The 10,793-nt window shown below is 38.8% G+C and overlaps 1 long non-coding RNA gene across 2 annotated transcripts; it reads right to left on the reverse strand.

Moving 5' to 3' along the window:
• Positions 1–8,764: 8,764 nt before the first annotated feature.
• LOC140852074 (uncharacterized) lies at positions 8,765–10,428 on the reverse strand. Of its 2 annotated transcripts, XR_012134977.1 has the most exons (3): positions 10,105–10,428; positions 9,892–9,968; positions 8,765–9,023 (listed from the first exon to the last, which is right to left on the reverse strand). It is a non-coding gene; the product is annotated as an uncharacterized lncRNA (long non-coding RNA). The 2 variants fall into 2 exon arrangements; XR_012134976.1 differs by having other exon boundaries at positions 8,765–9,968.
• Positions 10,429–10,793: the final 365 nt, after the last annotated feature.

Consider the following 10,793-nt stretch of genomic DNA (forward strand, 5'->3'; position numbering starts at 1 on the left):
CTTCACCACTGTAGGTGCCGTCCCCATCACCAACACTAGCAACGTCAGTCGAATAAGATGATGATGTCATTGTTTTCGGCAAGGCACTAACTAAGCCTATCACTACAACGATGCAGGCTTTGCTGATGCAAGATAGTTTGGATACTGGCCAAGTTACTTTGCACTGAACTCTTCAGCCACCGAAAGTGCCAACCAAGGAAAGGTGTTGATGGTCTCCACCTCTGTTGCAGAGCATGCCCCTCCAAAATTACCAAAGGAGGGGTACGTCATGATTGGGATGTGTGTCAAGACGACCGACATGGAACTCCGGAACCATCACCTTGCTAGAGAGCTAATGAAGATGATCATGCTCCCCATCGACTAGGAAGAAAGGAAGTCCTGCCCAATCGAGAAAATCATTTCGGACTGCTATGCATCGTTGTTGTCAGTAAGTCTGGAAGTTCACTCTCTTGGTATCCATTTGTCGATTTCTTTCAAGTTTCTAACTTAAAAAATTTTTCTTTCTTGTACAATGCAATAATTTTGCATGAGGGACTGATTGACTTCGGCTGACTTAGTCATCAGCTAGAAGACTAGCCCAGACTGCTAACACTTGTGCAGAAGTTTCTGAAGAATTTCTCCACATAACTAAAGAGCAGGAGAAGAAGTACCAAGATGATCTTGCTTGGCTAAATGTCGAGTTAGCTCCTTTTCAAGACAAGGCTGCCAATTTGGAGTCCCAATTGAAGAGGAAGGAGGAGTTGGAGAGGTTGAAGGCTGACTTTGAAAAAGAAATGGAGTCGGTGAAGGTCGCCCTCGCCAAGGAGAGGAATAAATGAAGAGATGTCGAGAAGGTCATCCAAGAGGCAGAGAAAAGAATATCAATGGTAGAAACTCAAGCCTAGGAGGCAGCTTCTCATGCACTGATTGAGTTCGTGCTTCTCAGAAGTTTGAGGATGAAGTTGCCGAGGAGTCGGCCGTAGTTTACCTAGTCAACTTTAAAGATTGCAAAGCAGCCCTTTGTTGTCTTCATCCAAAGTTGGATTTGAGTGGATTGCAACCCAATGGGGACAAGGAGGATGCAACCCCAGAGCCTACCGATGAAGCGGCCAGCCCCAACAAAGATCCTTGAGCTTCTTGTAATCTTTGTTTTCTCTTAGCTCCAGTGTTGTACAAACTTTTTTTAGAAATGAAATGAATATCTTTCGCAAATTGTTCTTGTGTATGACTTTCTTTCCTCTGACTTTGTTTGATGCTTTCGATAAATTGTTTAAGTAAGATAGTCGGTAAATAAGATAGTTGGTAGTAGATATCAACACTTCCAACTTCAAAATGACTAAGTAGGATAGTCGGTAGGAGAGAGTAGATGTTGACAAGTAGGCTTGACTTAGTAATAATTTTTTTAAGTCACATAGTCAATTGCTGTGGAATGCCAGCTTGAATAACATAGTCGGTCATCGAAGTATACTTAGTCATTAAAAGAGTTTATTAGCTCAATTTATTTTCGGGTTACTCAATCCTTAGTTAATCGGATACGGATCGACTAACTACTGTGTTTGGATGTTTCAAATCCTAAGTTAGCTAATTGGATGTTAGCCGACTAACTTTTTCACTAGATATCAGCCGATGATTTAATTATGTGATCGAGTGTCAGTCAATCATATTATTCGGTTAGTTATCGAATAGTTAAACTTATTGGCACAGGATCATAAAAAAGAAGTCGTTTGTATAATTTATTTAATTCAAATGACTTACTGATAGTACATACGTAGATTCTTGGAATTCTAAGTTTGAAAGATTTTCATGCCGTCTAAGTTTGTAATTTTGTATGTTTCTGGTCGGTGTACTTCTGAGATTTTGTAAGGATCTTCTCAGTTCAGCAATAATTTTTCTTGCTCAGTTGGTTTGAAGACTTTGACTTTTCTGAGGACAAGATCTCCAAAATAAAAAATTTTGAATTTAACCTAGAAATTATAATACCGAGCTATCTATTGTTGATATGAAGCTATCCTCAATTGAGCTTGCCTTCAAGTTTCATCGAGCAAGTCTAAATCGGTGCGTCCTCTATCCAGATTAATCGATTCATCATGGTGTTCCACCTTCATTGATGATAAATCGATTTTCAATGGAATCACAGCTTCGATTCTGAATGCTAAGTTGAAGAGTATTTTTCCAGTCAGGATCCAAGGAGTTGTTTGATAAGATCATAGAATACTGTATAGGTCATCGGCCCATTGACCTTTAGCTTGGCCTAATCTTATCTTTAGGCTTTGTCGTATTGTTCTATTAATCACTTCAGCTTTTTCGTTAGATTATGGATATCTGACTGAAGTAAATTTATGAATAATCTAATATTTTTCATAGAATTCTTCGAACTTAGCATTATTAAATTATCGATCATTATCCGTGATAATTACTCGGGATAGACCAAGTCGATAAATGACTGACTTCCATAGAAAATCCATTATCTTTTTTTCAGTTATTTATGCTAGTGGCTCCACTTCCACCTACTCGGTGAAGTAGTTGATGGCGACTATTATGAATCTCCGTAGTCCACTTACAGGAGAAAATGGGCCGAGTATGTTGAGTCTCATTAGTCGAATGGTCAAAGCACTAAAATTGATCTAAGATGACTCGGTGGAAGTCTTTGGATATTGGCGAACCTTTGGCACTAGTCACACTTTTGGATGAAATCCGCAGCATCTTTTTGCATAGTTGGCTAATAATATCTTAACCGAAATATTTTATAAAAGAGTGACTTGTCTCTCAAATGATTGCTGTAAATTTCTTCATGAATTTCTCTAAAGGCATAATCAGCTCTGGCGGGGTGAAGATATTTAAGGACAAAGAAGCAGATCTTCTGTAGAGCTGCCCATTGATGAGCACATATTGAGTTACCAACCACTTTATTCATCGTGCTTCTACATGATTTGTTGGCAAGATCTTGTTGGTTAAGTATTTGAAGAATGGACCAATCCAACTCGGTTTATGACTGATTTAGACTTGTGAACTTCTTCTTTAATGTCGATACTCAAATTGCCAAGATGTTCAATGAAGATTTTTTCCAACTTGTTGCACCTAGATACAGTGAGTCCGGATAAAGAATCAACTCGAGCATTCTCCAAGCGAAGAATGTGAAAGATCTCGAAGTAGTCAAAGCTTGATTGTAGACATTAGAGTTTATAAAGATATCTTCTTGGATGGGTCTCATGTTTCGTATTCTTCTCGGGCTTGTCCAGCTACCAATTGTGAGTCGGTGAAGTCTCTTAGTCACTTCACATCGAGATCTTTGGCCACTTTTAAGCTGATTATTAAGGCTTCATATTCGGCTTGATTATTTGAGGTCTTGAAAGCGAACTGAAGAGCATACTAAGTGACTACTCCATTAATATTAGTCAGAATGAGATCTACTCTACAGTCTTGTGCATTAGATGCTCCATCCACATGCAAAATCTATATCGATTCTAAAGTTTCTTCTTTAGATTTCTCTTGAATTTCTTTATTGCTTAACATCATGTATTTGATGACAAAGTTGGCTAATATTTGAGCTTTCATTAAGGACCGAAGAAGATAAGAAAGATCAAACTCACTGAGTTCGCTCACCCATTTTTCCATCCTTGTCGAAGTATCTGGCCATCATAATAAGATTTTTAAGGAAAAGTCAGTTAGGACTTTTACTGAATGGGCTTGAAAATATGGGTATAGCCGTCATACGGTGATGATGATCACGTAGATGACTTTCTCGATCTGAGAGTATCTTATCTCTGTATCGTGTAGGACCTGAGTTATATAATAGATGGGTTTTTGCACTTCATCATCTTCTTAGATTAAAACTGAGCTTATAGGTTTAGAGGATGTAGCAAATACATAAGCACTTTGTCACCCATGTTTGGCTTTGTCAAGAGAGGGGGATAGCTTAAGTACAACTTTAGATCTTCAAAAACTTTCTGACATTCTTCCATCCAATAGAAGTTCTTCATTTGTCTGAGTGTTTTTGTCTGGGTGTTTTGAAGAACGAAAGGTATCACTTTGCCGACTTGAAAATAAATCAGCTGGGGGATGCAATGCATCCGGTTAGCTTTTGAATATCCTACTTTGAAGTTGAAGGTTTCATACCGAGGATTGCCTTAATCTTCTCAGGATTCATCTCTATGCCTCATCTTGTCACTATGAACTCTAGAAACTTTTTTGAAATTATCCCAAATGCATACTTAATTGGATTTAACTTCATTTAGTATTTTTTTAGGACATCGAAGGCTTATGCTAAGTTGTCAATATGTTGAGAGGCCTCATCATTTTTTTTATGAGCACGTCGTTGACATATACCTCTATATTGCGATCGATTTAATCTTTAAAGATCTTATTGACTAGTCGTTGATATATCGCTTCGATATTTTTAAGACCAAAGGGCATGACTTTTAGCAACATAAGCCTTTTTCAATGATGAATGCCATCTTCTCCTCATCTTCGGATGTCTCCAAATTTGATTATAGTTGGAGAAAGCATCCATAAAGCTCTAGAGTTAAAGGTCGATGTAGTGTCGACTAATTGATCGATTCTCTGTAATGAAAAAACTATCTTCTAGATAGGCTTTGTTTAAGTCGGTGTAGTTAATGCATATTCTCCACTTGCTATTAGCTTTCTTGACCATTATTATATTTGCCAACCAATCCGAATAGTTTGCTTCTCAAATAAAATTTGCAGCTAGTAATTTATCAATTTCTTCATTGATGGCCTTTTATCTTTCAGAAGCAAAATTCCTCTTCTTCTAATGTACCGATCTGTACTTGGAGTCAGCATTTAATCTATGGACAATCACATTAGAAGATATACCTGGCATGTCCAAAGCTGACCATGCAAAGATATCGGCATTCTCCCACAGGAAAGCTACGAATTTCTCCTGGAGATCTTGACTTAACATGGATCCGATTTAGATAATCTTTGTTGGATCTTTCTCCTTCTAGGGTATTGAGATAAGTTGCTCGATAGATTCTCCATGGCTTTTCTCTTCTTGCTGGTCCAACCCATCAATAGGAAGAGTTTCTAAAGATTTTTTCTCCTTGATCATCATTGAGTAGCATTGTCGGGCTAATTGTTGATCTCCTCGCTTTTTGCCAGTCCCATTTCTTGTCGGAAGCCATACGAGTAGGTGATATATCGAAACAACAGCCCAAAGTATGTTAATCCGAATCATCCCAATATTCATTGTAGGCTAAAGAAACTCAGACCACGAGGAAATTAAGTCGTGCAGTAGATTATCATGGTCATTGTTCGATAGTAAAGAAAAGTTCTATTTTTTTCTTCTACCTTCATCGAGTCCTCAGTAAATCTGACTAAAGGCATATTAACTAGTTTTAGTCGGTTAGTAGAAAATTGCATTTTGAAGAAAGCATCATAGAATAAGATGTCAGTTGAGTTTTTATTATCAACTAAACATCATTTTATATTATAATTTGCTATTATCATGAAAATGATAACAGCATCATCATGAGGAGTTTGAACTCCTTGTAGGTCTTCATCAAAGAAAATGATTGCATTATCTCCTCGCTGATGCTTCGATGAGCCCCCAAATTTTTGCCCCTTTAGGCGCTATTCCTTCGAAGATCATGTTGATCACATCCACTATCAATTGGGCATGAGTTTCTTCCTCGGGACATGACTGAGATTGTGGATTAGCAGGCAGTTGAGCCAGACGGTCCCGTAGGTATTTCTTAAGATAAATTTGTCAAATTAGGACCTCTATCTCATCCTTCAATTGAATGCACTGTTCGGTATTATGATCATAATTTCGATGGAACTGACAGTATCTTTTCCTATTGCATGATGTCGGTGGTGTCCTTATTTGCTGGGGTCATCAGAGGTAGCCTTCTTCTTTAATCCCCATGAGAATTTATGCATGAGGAGCAATAAGAGAGATATAAGAGTTGTACCTATAGCTGAAGTTCTTCGACTTTGGGCTTTGTCGGCGAGGTGGAGTCTCTTCATTAGTTCGGACCTTGTTGGGTCCTATCGAGGTTCCATTCTTTTTCATCTTTTTCTAACCTTTATCTTTGGATTGGCATCGATCGATAGCACCTTTCTCGATGTGAATGTACTTCCGTGCGTGCTTGAGAAGTTCAGCACAAGTGTGGAGAAACTTTTTATCCAGAGAATAAGTGAACCTGAAACTTCAGAGTCTCTTTTTTATAGCTGAGATGGCCTTTGATTCATTGAGGTCATGGACCTCTAATATGGCGGCATTGAAGCATGCCACGTAATCTCTCAGTGGCTCCCTCTCTTGATGTTTGACGGAGAAGAAGCTGTTGGAATATCATAGCATCCTTCTGCTAGTATTGAAGTGAGCCATGAACAATAGTTCAAACTACTCAAAAGAGTGAATACTTTTCGATTGAAACCCATAATACCAAACCCGAGCAATTTTTCGTAGAGTGACTGGGAAGGCCATGCAGAGAAAAACATCAGAAGCCCCCTGAAGCAACATAAGAACCTTTAGCTCTTTAAATAGTCGAATGGGTTGGTGGAGCCATCATAAAGCTCCATCTACGGCATCTTGAACTAGGCTGGGATCGGCTCGTCCAGAATTCATCGAAAAAATGGAGGATGAGTGTTGATGTCGAGGATGCCAGATGAATCTCAATTGTCAAGCTAAAGTTGATTGAGTCGGCGATCAATCTCCCATAGCTTACGATTGTAGTCGTCTAGTCGTCGTTGAGATTCGTCGAAATGGCAAGAATATCCTAAGGTAGAATCTTTCCTAGAAGAGATTGAAGGAGAAGAGGTCTCTTCCCCTTTTTGGAAGTTCGTCGGGGGAAAGAGACTATTGTTTCTTAGAGTCGGCATGCCGGACATATCGGGAATTGGCACGATGTGAGTGCCAAATAGGTTGAGGATCGGCACGATGAGAGTGCCGAGTCTATCGATGTAGAGAAGAAAGCCACTGATTGTATCTTGAAGGCACAGGTTGCGGCACCGGCTCCCCCAACCATTGCTGCTGCTATCACTGTTCTGCTGTCTCTTGCAGACTGTGAACTACTTCGATTCAGATCTTCACCTATTGCACCAAGATAATAAATTGCTATTGGTCCACTATGACCACCGATCGTGAAGCACTGGTTCAGCATCGGTCGTCGAAAATGCTTCACACCGAAACGAACGTCTAGCGGAGCTGGTTGAAGCATTTGCGCTCTCATTTTGGCCATGGTTCTTGTTGAGGAGTCTTGTCTCTTTCTTGGCACGCCTAACTATTGCCGCTAAGTTTCGATGAGATAATCGGCCTTGAGTCAAGGAAGTGCACCTGGATGTTGGAGAGAACGAAACCTACAAAATAAAGTCCTCTTGCCGGAAATTGTTCGAACAGAGACCTTTCAATGCTTAAGTCGGTCAAAGAAAAGAGAACAGTTGACAGAATGAAAAGCACAAGAGCAATGAAATGTATAAAAAAATCTTATATATCCCGATCCCCCTCTTACCTCCCTTTATATAAAGTGGAGTTGCTATTATTCTATAACCCCCGTCCCATAGAATGTAGAAACGTGGACATTATTGCATTTAGTGGACAGTTATTTCATTAACCATCATTTAAAATATTAAAATCGAATAATGGACCATTAGTGGATGATTATCACATCCCATGATCTCGCAATTGTGGGCAACTAATATCCACATTGAATAATCGTCGCTTAATCCGTATTCGCTTTGGGTCTTTGGGTCGAAATAGTCAGCTAAATACCGAAAAAGTCTTCAGCTGAATATCATATGAAGATGTCGGTTGTATGCCCAACTTAGTCGGCTGAATTTCGAATTGGATTATCAGCTGGTATCAAAATCGATATTGTCATCTTAGTCAGTTGTCATCTTACTCGGTTATCGTCCGAGAATTCACCCCAACACCTTCTATCTTCACATTAGGAAGCACAAACATTTAAGTAATTAACCAAGACTAAAACACAAGCAAGTAATGGACAAGCAGAAGGAATCCATAAAAGACATCAGCTAAGGACATCCTTCTGAGGCCACATGGCACATACAAGGGCACGATAAGGACTCGGATGATGACAACTATCAGAACAATAAACATAAGAGTTCAGACCCACATGGACTTTAGGCCATTCTAAGGCCCAGCTCATGCATGGGCCAGTCCAACCACCTCTCAGTTGAGCTGGGACCATGCTTCTTTGGCTGAGACCTTGGCTTTAACAAGAACGTAAAAAGAATGGTCCACCCTATAAAAAGAAGGCAGTGTAACTTGGAAGGCATGGGGAAACATAATATTGGATTCAAACTCTAGTTAAAACTTCTGAATAAAAACTCTCTTAACATTTAGAATTCCAAAATGCTCCAGAGCATTTACAATGATTTGGCATGCTCAAAATCTGTGGCGCAAACTGCAAACAAAGTGGTGATGAAACGAGGAATAAGTGACACGCCTGTTTTCCATAATGATTCCCCCAGCTTCCAACAAATCTAGACAGATCAGTCAGCTATAGCCCTCAAAATTCATAATAACTCAGAATGTCTCATTAACCCACCACTAGATTCTCCAAAGCTTTCTGCTTAAAGAAGCTACAGCATCATCTTGTCAGCTTTTATCCCATCAACCTACCAAAATCTGTATGACATGCATCACTGCATGACCAATTCATAGTTCAATTCATCTAGTTTTGAAGAATTAATCTTCAACACACTCAGCAATCATCTTTTCAGCCAAAAACAACGCTAGCAGATTTATTCGTAAAGGTAATGATGTGGTCTAGAGAAAAAAATAGACCATTATGCATACAAAACCTGACAAAATTCCAGTAACCTTTCATTCACTAAGAATCTGTTAAGGAAACATTTTACCGATCATTTCGGTTGAGCTTTTAGCTGGAATGTTAATCGTACAGGTGCACCAGATAGCATGAAAACCAACGCATTCCTGGTTTCCCTTTTGTGTTAATTAGGGTAATAATTCATAAGCTTCATTTATATGACCATGCATGTACCCTCAACTTCCCTTGCAGCCACTGATCCAGATGTCAACCGGAACTAATGAATATATTTACCTGAAAATCACACACTTTAGGGACTACATAATGGAATAGAATATTAGTAATCTATGAAAATAAAGCTATGATGCTTTACAAAAGCAAAATAAAAAAGTAATATTGAAAAGAGATCAGAACACACCAATGCAACAGGCTAATGCTTTCTTTAGTATTGCCCTACCAAGGATAGGCTGCAGGGCGATTTTCAATGACATGAACAAGAACCTTATAAAGATGCTAGACACAGAACTACCAGAATAATGCGTTTCAAAGTAACATCAGATGTCATGATTATAAATTTTTGAAACCAGTGCATCTAACAATAGCTGGTAGGTAGCAAATTCTTATGAAGGCAAAACAACATGAGACTGTAATGCAAGAAATATGTATTCTATGATGAATGACAAAATGAGGGCAACCATCAATCATGTAGCTTGATCAATCATGATTTTTGTTGCAGCTGGTCAATCTCTTTGATTGAAATGCATTCAGACAAGAAACTCGAGTGAGAGGAAAGAACTGTCAAAGCCATTGTGTAATCACCAAGTACTCACCACATTTTCAGAGGGTGTAACAGCAAATGCACCTTTGCCACAACAGATGCCTTACCATGCAGTTAGCTTAAAACACAACTTTATATAAAAGATTCTCAGCAACCATCTATCAAGTCTACTTCCAGTTATTGGAAGGGCAAAACATAAACATTTTGGTCAGATTCTCAATATCTAGTTGATTGGGCCCAGAGTTTCACAATACTGTTGTGAGAAAGATATTCTGTCTGTTCCTTTAATGTGCATCTATTTGGTCAGAAGCATAAGAGGAGTAAAAAGAGATGGGATGTAAAATGAACAAGTAAGCTACCATGCTGAAGAACACGCATACGCACCCGCACCCACGCATGTGCGCGCGCGCACACACACAAGAGGTACAACTTCTTCATAGTTCATAAACGAGAAGCTTGTCCTATACCAAGTAGGAGGTATTCAAACAAAGGCAACATCAGCAGCATTCACAGTGATCAATAAAGGAAGTTGTTGGCAGCTGGTATTGTGAATAACTCTAGTGATATCCATCATGCAGAAGTTTAGAAGATACAAACCTTCAGCAACCCTCAAGATGGAGTATAGGAGAATATGAGTTTAATCCAATGCATTGTGGTAGTCACTTATCCCTAGGAAACACTTGATTAATCAGTAAATCAGGAAAACATTGGTCTGATAATTTGTTAATAATTGGAAGATTACCCAAGATTCAGAGAAGGAAATTGTTTTACCAAATGGATAACCTTGCCTCCTCAGGATGGCATATAGCAAAATATAAATTTAATCTAATGTCTTATGGTATCGAATGAATAATCTTATCTTATAACTAGGAGAAACCTTTAATGTGGACAGATACTGTCCCTAGAGAATTCATCAAACCAGCATATTGGAGCATAAGTTGGTTGGTGGAAAACATGTAACCCTGCCCGGCAATAGGTAAAAATTTGATGAACCAGCCAAGGGTGTAATATTGATATCCAAAAAACAAGAAATAAGTTAGCATGCTCTACTTAGGAATACACTATTTTATTGTTAAATCAAGAGAAGAATGGGAACATGAAACCAAGGCAAAACGTTTGTGTGTAATATATCTACCATCCAATTGGCACCCAGAGAGCAGGGAATCTAACTTCTGTGTAAGCAGCAATGAATATTTCTAACTAACTTTCGATTAGCCAATATGATCTCCAGTGTAAGCAATAGCATCTTGACATCCAGCCATTGCAACTATCATGCAAGTCCAATT

This window comes from Elaeis guineensis, chromosome 10 (genome assembly GCF_000442705.2).
Source record: "Elaeis guineensis isolate ETL-2024a chromosome 10, EG11, whole genome shotgun sequence".
Taxonomy (NCBI): domain Eukaryota; kingdom Viridiplantae; phylum Streptophyta; class Magnoliopsida; order Arecales; family Arecaceae; genus Elaeis; species Elaeis guineensis.